At 48.9% G+C, this 14547-nt stretch overlaps 1 long non-coding RNA gene across 1 annotated transcript; it reads right to left on the bottom strand.

The window, feature by feature from the left end:
• Window positions 1-6034: 6034 nt before the first annotated feature.
• Window positions 6035-9933, bottom strand: LOC122693547. The gene is made up of 3 exons (XR_006340943.1): window positions 7895-9933; window positions 6998-7446; window positions 6035-6801 (listed from the first exon to the last, which is right to left on the bottom strand). It is a non-coding gene; the product is annotated as an uncharacterized LOC122693547 (long non-coding RNA).
• Window positions 9934-14547: the final 4614 nt, after the last annotated feature.

Genomic DNA, 14547 nt, shown 5'->3' on the forward strand with positions numbered 1-14547 from the left:
CCTTTTATCACACTCCACCCCTCGTCCCTAAGTAACCACCTGTCTACTCTCTTGTCTCCATAGACTTACGTCTTCTGAATATTTCCTATTCATAAATATAAATATTTCCTATAAATAGACTAGTGGTATTTTGTGACTGGCTTCTTATATAGTGTAATGTTGACAAGACTCAATCATGTCCCAGTCCTTCACTCCTTTTTATGGACAAACATTTCATTGGATGTTCCTCACTTTGCCTCTCCAGTCAGCCATCCATACACATGTGGGTTGTTTCCAACTTTTGGTGATTATGCACAGTGCTGCTTTAAACATCTGTGAACGAGTTGTTGTGTGGACCTGTTTACATTTCTCACACAGGAATATATATGTAGGAAGACTCAATGGACACGAGTTTGAGCAAACTCCAGGAGGTAGTGAAGGACAGGGAAGCCTGGCATGCCACAGTTCATGGGGTCACAAAGAGTCAGATGTGACCTAGCGGCAACAAATGCTACCTATAACACAGGCTCATCATCTGTGCTTATGACCACAGTTTCTTTTTCCCCTCACTCACAGGTTTGTGGGTCAGTTGGGGTTTGGATGAACTTGGCTCAGTCCGTGCTCCCAGGCTTCACATGGTCCAGTCTGAGCTTCAGGCTAGCACGGCAGCGGCCACTGGGAACACGCACTCACAGACACAGCAGAAGTGCCAAGGTGGAAGGCAGAGACTGCAGGACATTCAACCCTTTGCTGGTGTCATCCTGCTAACAGTCCACCGTGTCAAGCCATGGAGCCACTCCTGGACCCCAGGGATGAAGGGACAACCTCAGCTCATCACAAAGCCACGGCGAGAGGGTGGACGAATGCACCACCCCAGGGGATGAAGATGGAGGACTGATCATTCAGTCGACTACAAATTTAGCCTTCTTGTACCCATAAGCTGCACATTGTCCTTGGGAGTTTTATTTGTAGGATGAAGGTCTGCAAGGATAACCGTAGACCAGCTGGAACTTGTCTTTTGCTTATAAGTGAACTTGTTTTTTGTTTTCAATGTTTGAGAAGCAGTTGCATTTCTTTTCCATGCATCATTTGTTCAAACACTTTTGCCCACTTTTCTGTTTGGTTATTGGTCTTAGTGAGCTGTGTAGAAGCTCATCACTTATCTTGATAAGATTGAAAGATTTTTTTTTTCAGGATTACTTGGCAAGTTACCAGCAGTGAGAATATTAGAATCCTTTTCAAATCAGACGTTTAGTTCCTTCACGCATCTGGGCAAGGTCCTGACTTATTAACTATCCTATCATTTTGCCTAAAATTTTCCTAAAATCCTTTTCTTTCTTTCTTTGTAGTTTCGACCTCCAAAAACCCTGGGATGGTGCCAGGGGTGGGATAGGGAGATGGTGATATTGGGAGGACATAGTACAAATACTTAAGGGTTTTTGTAACATTTGGGGTGAAGGGTACTTGGGGTCATAGGCATTACTGCCAAAACAGCTTTGGGAAATACGGTACAACCCACAGCAAGAGTCCACGTAATTCGAAGAGGATGCTGCTGTTGTCCAACCGTGGTCTACACAGGTTGCTGCTCCTCCTGGAAAGAGATTAAAAGGCAAAAAGATAGGACACTGAAAGATGAACTCCCCAGGTTGGTAGGTGCCCAATATGTTACTGGAGATCAGTGGAGAAATAACTCCAGAAAGAATAAAGAGATGGAGCCAAAGCAAAAACAACACCTAGTTGTGGATGTGACTGGTGATAGAAGCAAGGTCCGATGCTGTAAAGAGCAATAGTGCATAGCAACCTGGAATGTTAGGTCCATGAATCAAGGCAAATTGGAAGTGATCAAACAGGAGATGGCAAGAGTGAATGTCGACATTTTAGGAATCAGTGAACTAAAATGGACTGGAATGGATGAATTTAATTCAGTAGTATCTACTACTGTGGGCAAGATTCCTTTAGAAGAAATGGAGTAGCCATCATAGTCAACAAAAGAGTCCGAAATGCAGTACTTGATGCAATCTCAAAAACAACAGAATGATCTCCACTCATTTCCAAGGCAAACCATTCAATATCATAGTAATCCAAATCTATGCCTGACCAGTATTGCTGAAGAAGCTGAACGGTTCTATGAAGAACTACAAGACCTTCTAGAACTAACACCCAGAAAAGATGTCCTTTTCATTATAGGGGACTGGAATGCAAAAGTAGGAAGTCAAGAAACACCTGGAGTAACAGGTAAATCTGGCCTTGGAGTACAGAATGAAGCAGGGAAAAGGCTAATAGAGTTTTACCAAGAGAATGCACTGGTCATAGCAAACACCGTCTTCCAACAACACAAGAGAAGACTCTACAGATGGACATCACCAGATGGTCAATACTGAAATCAGACTGATTATTTTCTTTGCAGCCAAAGATGGAGAAGCTCTATACAGTCAGCAAAAACAAGACCGGGAGCTGACTGTGGCTCAGATCATGTACTCCTTGTTGCCAAATTCTGACTTAAAGTAGGGAAAACCACTAGACCATTCAGGTGTGACCTAAATCAAATCACTTATGACTATACAGTGGAGGTGAGAAATAGATTCAAGGGATTAGATCTGATAGAGTGCCTGAAGAACTATGGATGGAGGTTCGTGACATTGTACAGGAGGCAGAGATCAAGACCATCCCCAAGGAAAAGAAATACAAAAAGGTAAAATGGCTGTCTGAGGAGGTCTTACAAATAGCTGTGAATAGAAGAGAAGTGAAAGCAAAGGAGAAAAGGAGAGACATACCCATCTGAATGCAGAGTTCCAGAGAATAGCAAGGAGAGATTAGAAAGCCTTCCTCAGTGATCAATGCAAAGAAATAGAGGAAAACAACAGATTGGGAAAGTCTAGAAATCTCTTCAAGAAAATTAGAGATACCAAGGGAACATTTCATGCAAAGACAGGCACAATAAAGGACAAAAACGGTATGGACCTAACAGAAGCAGAAAATATTAAGAAGAGGTGGCAAGAATACACAGAAGAACTGTACAAAAAAGATCTTCACAACCCAGATAATCACAATGGTGTCATCACTCACCTAGAGCCAGACATCCTGGAATGTGAAGTCAAGTGGGCCTTAGGAAGCATCACTATGAACAAAGCTAGTGGAGGCAATGGAATTCCAGTTGAGCTATTTTAAACCCTAAAAGATGATGCAGTGAAAGTGCTGCACTGAATATGCCAGCAAATTTGGAAAACTCAGCAGTGGCCACGGGACTGGAAAAAGTCAGTTTTCATTCCAATCCCTAAGAGAGGCAATGCCAAAGAATGCTCAAACTACCGCACAATTGCACTCATCTCACACTCTAGCAAAGTAATACTCAAAATTCTCCAAGCCAGGCTTCAACAGTACATGAACTGTGAACTTCCAAATGTTCAAGCTGGTTTTAGAAAAGGCAGAAGAACCAGAGATCAAATTGCCAACATCCACTGGATCATCGAAAAAGCAAGAGAGTTCCAGAAAAGCATCTATTTCTGCTTTATTGACTATGCCAAAGCCTTTGACTGTGTGGATCTCAATAAAGTGTGGAAAATTCTGAAAGAGATGAGAATACCAGACCACCTGATCTGCCTCCTGAGAAACCTGTATGCAGGTCAGGAAGCAACAGTTAGAACTGGACATGGTGGAGAAGGAAATGGCAACCCACTCCAGTATTCTTGCCTGGAAAAGTCCATGGACAGAGGAGCCTGGCGGGCTGCAGTCCATGGGGTCACATGACTGAGCATGTGTGCACGAGGGTGGAGGGAGACGGGCTGGTAGCGACAAAGTGGGAGAACTAAAAAAAAAGAAGAAGAAGAACTGGACATGGAACAACAGACTGGTTTCAAATAGGAAAAGGAGTACGTCAAGGCTGTATATTGTCACCCTGCTTATTTAACTTACATGCAGAGTACATCATGAGAAACGCTGGGCTGGATGAAGCACAAGCTGGAATGAAGATTGTTGGAAGAAATATTAATAACCTCAGATATGCAGATGACACCACCCTTATGGCAGAAAGCAAAGAAGAACTAAAGAGCCTCTTGATGAAAGTGAAAGAGGAGAGTGAAAAAGTTGGCTTAAAGCTCAACATTCAGAAAACTAAGATCACAGCATCCGGTCCCATCACTTCATGGTAAATAGATGGGGAAACAGTAGCTGACTTTATTTTGGGGGGCTCCAAAATCACTGCAGATGGTGACTGCAGCCATGAAATTAAAAAACGCTTATTCCTTGGAAGGAAAGTTATGACCAACCTAGACAGCATATTAAAAAGCAGAGACATTACTTTGCCAACAAAGGTCTGTCTGGTCAATGCTATGGTTTTTCCAGTGGTCATGAATGGATGAGAGTTGGACTCTGAAGAAAGCTGAGCACCAAAGAATTGATGTTTTTGAACTGTGGTGTTGGAGAAGACTCTTGAGGGTCCCTTGGACTGCAAGGAGATCCAACCAGTCCATCCTAAAAGGAGATCAGTTCTGGGTGTTCATTGGAGGGACTGATGTTGAAGCTGAAACTCCAGTACTTTGGCCACCTGATGCGGAGAGCTGACTCATTTGAAAAGACCCTGATGCTGGGAAAGATTGAGGGCAGGAGGAGAAGGGGACAACAGAGGATGAGATGGCTGGATGGCATCACTGACTCAATGGACATGAGTTTGGGTAAACTACAAGAGTTGGTGGGAGGCCTGGTGTGCTGCAGTCCATGGGGTCGCAGAGAGTCAGACACGACTGAGCGCCTGAACTGAACTGATTTAGGGGAGGACATAGTACAAATACTGAAGGGTTTTTGTAACATTTGGGGTGAAGGGTACTTGGGGTCACAGGCGTTACTGCCAAAACAGCTTTGGGAAATGCAGTACAATCCACAGCAAGAGTCCACATAGTCGGAAGAGGACGCTGCTGTTGTCCAACCCGCGGTCTGCGCAGATCGCTGCGGCTCCTGGAAAGAGATTTAATTTGAAAGTAAGCAGCCTGATTTCTTTTTTAACATGCTTTGAGCTGCTAGAATGTGAAGGTGCTGTGCAAATAATTGCATCATGACTACGTTATTCACGGGGTCCCATTTCTTAAAATCACCGGGGAACCCCTGCCGCGCAGAACACCGCCCCCGCGGCTCTGCACCCACGTCCGGACTCTAGAGCCGCGCTCCTAGCGCGCCCTCGGGGAGCGCCTGGCACAGGGCCTGTCACACGGACTCCCCAGGCTTCGTTTGCGATGTTTTTGGGCCATCCGTGCCTGAATTTAAGGGCGTCACCGAACTCCCCGGCCCAGACTTCCCCCTTAACCCCCATCTCTGCACGGGGCGGGGTGGGGGGTGGGGGGGGCTCGAGCCTGGGGCGCAGGCTCCACCTGGAACCCCGTCACTGGAGAGCCCGCGCGCAGACACCCTGGCACCTGCCGCAGGGCTGCCGGCACCCCTTCACCCGCCCTGGATACCAGTGGGGCCGCGCAGACTCGCTCCTGCTGGCGCGGGCGGGGAGGACCCACAGCCACGCGCGAGGCTGCTTTCCGCGGGCCAGCCCCGCACGCCCGGCTCCGGCAGCGCGGGCAGAATCTTCCCGGGCGCGCTCGACGGTCAGAGGAAGCGCGCCCGCGGGCTTCCAGGGCCTTCCAGGTGAGGCCCGGGCTCCGCGGGGCCCGGGCGCGCGCTCAGCCCCCAGGAGGCTGTGGGCGTCGCAGACCCCGCCCAGCGCGGGAGGGGCGCGGGGGCTGCGGGCGCGGCACCCCCTGGGGTTCAGACCTGGACGCAAGCGGACGGCGAAGGTCGCCCGCACGAGCCTCTCGGCGCGCGCGTGTCCGGCCCCGGGCTTCGCGCGCCTCCGGGGGCCAGAGCGGCGCTGGCCCAGTCCCCGGGCGTCGTCCTCCGCCCAGCCCCCGGCGGAGACGCCTTCCCGGAGTCCCGCGTCCGCTTCCAATCCCTCGGCGGGCGGCCCCGTGCCCTCCCCGGGCTCCGCAGCCCCCACTCTGGCCCCCAGGCCGCGGCTCGCGCCGCTGCCCGGCGTTCCCCGCCCAGGGCCGCTTAGCCTTCGGTTTCTGCCCTGGCGACGACCTTGGGATGAAAGTCCCCTCCACGCCCGTGGCCTGGGGGCTTCCCTGAGGACGCCCCTTCCCGTGCCACGGTCACCGCGAGCCCGGGATCCCGCGGCCTGGGGCGGAGCAGGCCCTGAGATCGGGGAAGGAGGGAAGGTGCTCTCCCGGTGGCCGGGAGGACCGTGTGCCGGCCGGGTGCGGAGTCCGCTCAGCGCGCGCCGCCCACCACCTTCCCACTCCTTCTGTGTCCGCCTGACCCTCCGCGGACCGGAACCCTGCTAGAGAGGGGACATGCGTCCTCCAGATGCCCAGTATTCGGACGCCGAAGAGATGAAATGCCAGTTCTGTTTGTTTAAATTGTTTTTCCTCTAGATCTTGGTTTTTTTGCCACGTATAAAAAATAATTCCAGACGCTTTACAAATGATCTGATTGTTAGAATATTGATTTTTTTGTTTTTAAAGTTCCTCAGAGGAAAAGCAATACTTTGTTATAGAGGCCAGTGGGGAAACAGAAATCCACTTGCGGGAACCGCTGCTTTCTCGGGCGCAGCGAGCAGAGGCCATGCGAGCCACGTCTCCTGCGCGGTAATGAGGTGTCCCCTCCACTTTGGCGTCAGGCGGTGGCGAGTTCTCACCTCTCTGGGCCTGGTCAGCGCGGCTCAGATCGTTGGGACTCATCAGCACCACGAGGGGCCACCTCTGGTGGGGATCAGAATCTGTGCTCAGTGGTGTTGGTTTCCAGACAAAGCCGTGAACCTTTCTGCTAGAGGTTTGTCCTAATCTGCAGGTAAAGAGAGCAGTTCATGTTCAAAGCCTTTTTCACGTGATGTGAGAAGGCGGAACTCCCAAGTGGGCACTGAGCTCAAACTGCAGACCTCCAGCACCGGAAACCGCTGGTGGCTGCAGGGTCTGCTGGGTGCCCAGTCCTCTGGGCCCCTCAGGGCCTGGTGCTCACACCCAGGACACGCGTGGCTTACCTTGCCGGCTTACTTTGCAGACTCTAAGGCACACAGCGGCGGGCTCACCGGGTCCTAGGATTGCCACTCCACATGTGTCTGAAGCTTTTTGTGAGGTCTCCTGTGACCTGTTGAATTTCGCCTGGTGGCAGACAGATGGTCCTTATGCTGGAGGTGGATCCCAGGCCGGTCACTTACCATTGACAAAGTGTGTGTGTAGCGGGTGTGACCGAGCAGCAAATGGATTTGAGTCGGGCCTCTTTGGAGAAACCAGGCATCCCCACAGCGCACACGTCCATGCTCAGAACTGCAGCAGCGTCCTTCTCCTCTGAGTTAATTGGGTCGATGCAGGTATCATGTCCTACGTAATCCTAGCCAAGTTCCCCAGGCTCCTTGGCGTCCTGTCGCCGGGGCAGAAGTGTCTGGAAGGAGCTTTATATAAAGTAGCTCGTGTGCCTGGAAGAATCGCCCTGGATAGGAGGTGTGAATGAAAACCACGCTGTGCGACCACGGGGTCTCTCGCCGCGAGAAACTATTGAGGTTAGCATCGTGGCAGTGGTGGTGGTTTAGTCATTGCCATACCCTACTCGTGGGACCCCGTGGACAGCAGCCCACCGGGTGCCTCTGTCCACAGGGTTTCCCAGGCAGAGATACTGGCTGCCGTTTCCACTCCAGGGGATCTTCCCGACTCAGGGATAGAACCATAGAACCTCTTGCATTGCAGGCGGATTCTTTACTGATTGAGCCACCAGGAAAGCCTGAGGTAAGCTTTATATTTTTCAAAAACTGATTTAAAGTGTCATAGTAAAAATACTCTCCTGGCCTTTGCTTTTGTAACTTAACACGGTTTGACACTCTTTCTTTTAAAGTGCCACACAGATCCCAGCATGTACTTGACAGAGTCGCTTACTAACTAACCTCCTGGGACGGGAGTTGCTGACCCCCCGTCACCCCGTCTGGAAGCGTGTCCCCTGCTGCTCTCAGCCTGTCCTGCATTTTCTTGAGCCACCTCTCCTGCCGGAGGCCCGCCGGACCCTCCAGGCCGGGGAGATACCGGCAACCTGGGCTGGCTGAGGAAGAGCGCCCCAGAGCTGAGTGGCGAAGTTCTCGGGCAGAATTAGAATCCAGGCAGATCCTGACAGCCTGAGATCCAAGGAGTTGACATTTAATCCGGATAAATATAGGGTCTTAGGCATTGGTGTTAAAATAGAGAAAACATGCAGAGGTGTCATTTGAGAGGCCTATGAGGCACTATAAATGTAGCTCTGAAACTGTCCTGGACTGAGCTAGTCCTCGAATTCCCAGTGAGTTCCAAGAGAGACCTCAGGATCACCGTTCTTCACGGGCCCTTGTTTGCAGCGCTCCCTCTAGCCTAGGAGGAGCCTTGCCGATGAGTGTGAACCGTGAAGTGTGTGCTCCTGAGCCACACGTGGTGTTGCCTGCCGGGAACAAGGACCTTCTCTGCTGTTTCTTGTTTCACACCTGTGTGCGCGGCCCTGGGTCCTCAGGGGGCGGGCCTGATGGGGAGATGGACGCGGAGGAGCAGGCCCAGCCGGCAGCCTGGGCTTGAGCCCTTGGGGCGCCTCTCTCTCTGACACCAGCAGCGGGTGGGTGTCTGCAGCCACCTGCCGGCCACCGCCTGTGGGTGGGGCAGCCTCAGGCCCCTCAGATGAGTTCCTTTCACGTTTTCCTCAGTGTCAGATTTGAATTCGGGCTTGTTTCATCACAGACCTAGAGAACCCAGAGGATCTTTAAGACTGTGTTGTCTGCTTCCAGTAGCTCTGATAGGGTGTTAGGTTCTGAGAGTCCGGGTCCATGGTAATCTTGCCGCGTCTGCGGACTCTTGTCTCGGCTCCTGGGTGCAGCTCGGGGTGTCTGGTGTTTGGGGGAGGGCGCTGTGTTTAGGGTCCGTGCTGCAGCGTGGAGGGTCTCCTGTCACGTGGCCGCGGCCGCCCCTGCCTGTTTGCAGAGACGGCAGGGTCTGGCCGGCCGGGAACCCCCGTGTGGCTCTGGTCCTCGTGCTCCCGCCTCGTTCCTGGGCCCAGGGCTCTCAGGTGAGGAAACGCCTCTTTATCTGTGAGGCCTTTTCCCTGTTCCATGAACGTGGTGTGAGCTCCTACCTGAGGGACTGGACCCAGCACTCGCTGCTTTCTGAGACCCTCCGGGGCTCCAGAGATTAAGCACACATTCCTGACGGTGTCTGGAGCTGAAACCACAGTGTCGTTGTCTTAACCAGACACTGATCCCCAAACTAAGAAACAGTGATCATTTAGAAAACCCAGGCCCCATGGCTGAGTATCCGTCTGTCTTCACACCCTTGTACAGAGTCTGTGACTCCGTGTCACAGCCCAAGAATCCTGGCGTTTCTGAGGAAGCCCTGCACAGGCCCTCAGCGCTCCTGCAGTGTCTGTGGGGCGGGCGGGCGGTGGATGGTGCCCCCTGGTGGTCACGTCGAGGACCTGGTCTCACCTGAGGTTGATTCCCCAAGAGCTCTGGACCTTGTTTTGTTCTTTCCGTTTTGTGACGCTAGGTATTTTGTGCCACAAGTGTAAAGCAGGTTATTTTTAGCCTGTCCTCTGACCGGGATTCCAGCTGGATGACGTTTCCCGCTGGAGAGGGTGGGTGGAGGTGCTGGAGCCCTGCCCCGTCCTGGACTTGCACTTGCAGCCCGACCTCTGTTTCGGCTTTGACCACGTTACTCAGGTGGAACCTGCAGGCCCTGGAGCTCCCTCATGCTCAGTGGCCAGCTGAGCACTCGTCAGTCAGTTTAGCAACTCGTGGAGCCCCGGCTGCCCCTGGGGCCCCTCTGTTCCTGTGTGGGTCACCCCCGCTCCCCGCCCCACCAGCCCCAGCAGCTTTCTGCCCCTGCAGAGCTGCCTTTTCTGGGTCTTTCAGACAAATGCACTCATGTAGTATACACCTTTTATGTCTGGCCCCCTTCACGGAGCAGGGGCGTCTGAGGCTCTGGAGTCGATTCCTTTTTGTTGTTGGATTAAAGTTTACAGCTGCAGACCGGATCTTCTCCACTCGCCAGTTTGTGGACATTTGGGCTGGCTCCAGTTTGGCGGTGTTAGGAATATTGCAGCTATGACCACTTGCTTCTTGCAAACCTTACTGCATTTTCCTTGGGTGAAAGGAATGGAATTGCTGGGTCCCATGGTAAAGTTGTTTCACTTTTGAAGAAACTATCAGACTGTTTTCCAAAGTGGCTGTACCTTTTTATGTTCCCACTAGCAATGTGTGAGGGTCAGTACTTGATATTGTCTTTTTATTATAGCAGCTCCGATGATTGTGAACTAATACCTTATTACGGGTTTCATTTGCAGTTTTCTAACGCCCAGTGTTGCTAGCTTTGCCTGGTGGCTCAGCAGTAAAGAATCTGTCTGCCAAGCAGAAGTGAGTTCAATCCCTGGTCAGGAAGATCCCCTGAAGAAGGAAATGGCAACCCACTCCAGTCTTCTTACTTGGAGAATCCCATGGACAGAGGAGCCTGGTGGACTATAGTCCATGGGGTCACAAAGAGTTGGAAATGACTGAGCAACTAAACAAGTGTCTTTTCACATGGTTATTAGTGCTGCGTTCATGTATCTTCTTGGAGAAGAGTCTGTTAAGCCTTTTGCCCATTTCTTGCTTGTCTAATTGAATGTTAAGGGTTCTTTGTATATTCTGGATATGAGCTGTTTATCAGCTATGTGATTTACATATATTTTCTCCCAGTCTGTAACTTGTCTTTCCATTGTCCTAATGGTATATTTTGAAGGGCTAGAGTTTTAATTTTGATAAAATCCATCTTATCAATTTTTTTCTTTTAATGGATCATGTTTCTGGAGTGCTGTCTAAGACTTAGCCTAAGAGCGCTAGCCTAACCCCAGGTCATGGTGATTTTCTGCACTTTTTCTCTCGTGGTTTGGAGTTTTAACTCTTACATTTAGGTGTGTAGTCCATTTCGAGTTAGCTTTTGTATATGGTGCAAGACAAGGGTGTAAGGTTTTTCTTCCTTTCCTTCTCCCCCCAGAGAAGTGCGTGTATATGCTGCCTTGTCCCAGCACCATTTGCTGAAACGACCGTCCTTCCCCATTGAGTTGTCTTGGCACCGTTGGTGACAGTGAGTTGACAGTGAGTGTGAACACTCACTTCTGGACTTTTAGCTCTAGTCCTCCGATCGGTGTGCTCAGCCTCATGCCGACGACTGACTGACTTTATGGCAAGTTTGAAATCAGATGGTGCTGGCATTCCAACTGCATTTTTCAAAACAGTCTTTGAAACTAGGTCCTTTGAATTTCTACATAAATTTTAGAATCAATTTGTCACCTTTATGAACAGCCTACTGGGAGACTGATATGGACTGAGCTGAATTTGTCAATCAAGTTAGCAAGAATTGTCATCTTGTCAATACTGAGTTTCTGGACACGTGACACGGAACGTCTTTCTATTTATTTTCTGTGATGTCTTGCAATCTCAATGCACAAATCCCGAAATTCTTTTGTTAAATTTGCTTTTTATTATCTTTTTACATTATTTTGTCCTGGATTGTTTTATTAATTTCATGTTAGATTGTTTGTTGCTAGTGTATTGAAATATAATTTGTACATATTTATTTGTATTCTGTGAACTTGCTAAACTCATTTATTAGTTCTTAGAGCATTTAGTGGATTTCTTTTGAGTTTTGATACACGGTCTCCTGGTTTACTGCATGTAGACAGTTTTACGTGCAGTTTCTCATCTGGATTCGGTGCGGTTTGTATGTTTGTTTGTTTCAACACTGCATCGACTGGAAAACCCAGGACAGTGTTGAATAGACGTGGCGAGAACAAGAACACACACCCTTGACTTGTTTCTGATCTTTGGGGAAGGATTTCATCTTCACCATCAAATATGACGTTGGCTATGCATTTGGGTAGATGAGCTCTTTATTTAGCCAAGGAAGTTACCATATATTTTGTTGAGAGTTTTTATCATGAAAAAGTGTCGGATTTTGTCAATTGCTTTTCCTGCATTTGTTGAGATGGTACCATGGTTTTTGTCTTTTATTACTGTGAGGTATTCTGTGAGTTGATTTCTTAAATTATTTGTTTATTATTTATTTTTGGCTGCCTCGGGCTGTAGTTTGGCTCAGGCTCAGGAGTTGTGGTGGGCTGGATTAGCTGCAGCAGGTGGGATCCTAGTTCCCCAACCAGGGATCAAACCCGCGTCCCCTGCATCAGAAGGCGGATGCACAGCCCCTGGACTCCCAGGCGTGTCCCGTGAGCTGACGTTCGCTGCTGAGCAGTCTCGCATTCCTGTGCTGGATCCCTGTTGGTCCTGATGATGGTTTTATGTGCTGCTAGACTTCATTCAGTAATAGTTTAGGGATATTGTCAGTTTGTATTTATGGTAGTTGGTTTGTGGTTTCTTTTCTTGTGTTGTCTTTGTTTGACTTTATAATTAGGTTAGTATTGGCATTACAGAATGAGATAGGAAGTGGTTCCTCCTATTCTCTGAAAATGTTTGTGAAAGAGTTGTTATTTATAACTGAATACACAACTTCCTGGATTATCTGGTAGAATCCTACAGTGAAAGCCGTCTGGGCTTGGGCTTGTCTTTGTGTTGGGTTGGCCAAAGAGGTCCTTTGGTTTTTAAGTAAAAATAAAAGACAGATTTTTCATATTCACCAACAACCTTATTGAACAGTGTATTCAACATTTTGTTCCACTACCTCCTGCCATTTTTCAGGCCACTTCATAATTCCATCTTCCCAAACCTTTTTAATTTTTTGAGCAAAGAACTGTTCCATGTGCCTTTAACAGTCCTTTCACAGGGAACTGAAATTTTTTCCATTAAGAGAATTTTGTAGGGACTTCGCTGGCTGTCTAGTGGCTTAGACTGCGCACTCACAGTGCAGGGGCCTGGGTTCGATCCTGGTCAGGGAACTAGACCGCACATGCCCCAACTAAAGATCCCATGTGCTGCACCTAAGATGTGGCACTGTCAAATACAGAAAGAAAGATTTTTGAAAATTTTTTTTAAAGAGAATTTTGTAAAGACCAAAATAAGTGGAATTCCAAAGGTGCTATGTCTGGTGACTATGGCGGATGAATCAGAACTTCCCAGCCAAGCTGTAACAGTTTTTGCCTGATCAGAGACCACAGAGAAACATGTGGTCCTGTGTTTTCCTGATGGAAAATTATGTTTTCTGTTGGCTGATTCCAGACACTTTTGTTCAGCGTTCAGTGGTCTGACTGGGAGCAGTACTTGTTGGAATTAATCACTTGGTTTCCAGAAAGAGCTCTTAAGAGAGGCTCCCTTCCACTCCCACCGCATGCACAACATCACCTTCGTCCCTGGTGGCTCAGTGGTGAAGAATCTACCTGCCAATGCAGGAGACGTGGATTCAGTCCCCGGACCAGGAAGGTTCCTGGAGTGAGAAGGGGCGCCCTACTCCACTGCTCTCTGCAAACCACTCTGACATGTTGGATCAGCACAGCACCTTCCCCAACACTGCACAAATCTGTGTGTGTTTCAGTTGCATTTTTACCTTTCTTGAAATAATAGAGCATAATATGCAGAAAATGTAGTTTTTTTCCTTCCATCTTCAATATTAAAATAGCTACACAAAAATTTACCAGTAGTGATGTTTGTTTTTTTTTTAATGCACGCTGCTATGACAGCTATCACGGTACAATATAACACACTTGTCTCGAATGAAATGAAAGACACGCGCCACTAAAGCCATCTTACTGGGAAACCAAATGAACTTTTTGGCCAACCCAATAAAAAACTTTTTTAATTAAAAAAAAATTTAAAAAGAGGAAATGGGGAGATCAGTATTTATGTGATTTGGTAAAAGGGTACATGCAACCAAAGCACCCAGCTGCGTAGAAGGTCACTGCTATTCAGGAGAACACATTATCTTAATGGTTAATTAATGTGTTAGCGCTTTTCTAATTACAGGGTTATAACTATTCAGCTGAAGCTTAAACTCCAATATTTTGGCCACCTGATGTGAAGAACTGACTCATTGGAAAAGACCCTGATGCTGGGCAAGGTTGAAGGCAGGAGAAGGGGATGACAGAGGATGAGATGGTCGGGTGGCATCACCTACTCGATGGACATGAATCTGAGTAAGCTCCAGGAGTTGGTGATGGACAGGGAGGCCTGGCATGCTGCAGTCCCTGGGGTCGCAAAGATTTGGACAGGACTGAGCGACTGAACTGAACTGAACTGAACTGAAATGATAGGAAGGGGCTTCCCTGGCGGCTCAGTGGTAAAGAATCCATCCGCCTGCTGAACAGGAGAGACAGGCTCCATCCATGGTCAGGAGATCCTCGGGAAGGACATGGCAACCCACTCCAGTCTTCTTACCTAGAGTATTCCGTGGACAGAGGTGCCTGGCAGGCTACAGTCCATGGAATTGCAGAGTCAGACATGATTTAACAACTGAAACAGCAACAAGTATGAGACAAGGCAATAAACATTCATGAAAATTTTCTCCTGAAAATGTCTAAGTCTCTTGGGGGCCTGTTCTGCCAGTTTTCCCAGGGCACAAAGTGCCTCGTCCAGATACTTGCCCTGAATTCCATTCGGGCGCACCG

The sequence above is a fragment of the Cervus elaphus genome, chromosome 5, assembly GCF_910594005.1.
Source record: "Cervus elaphus chromosome 5, mCerEla1.1, whole genome shotgun sequence".
Classification (NCBI taxonomy): Eukaryota; Metazoa; Chordata; class Mammalia; order Artiodactyla; family Cervidae; genus Cervus; species Cervus elaphus.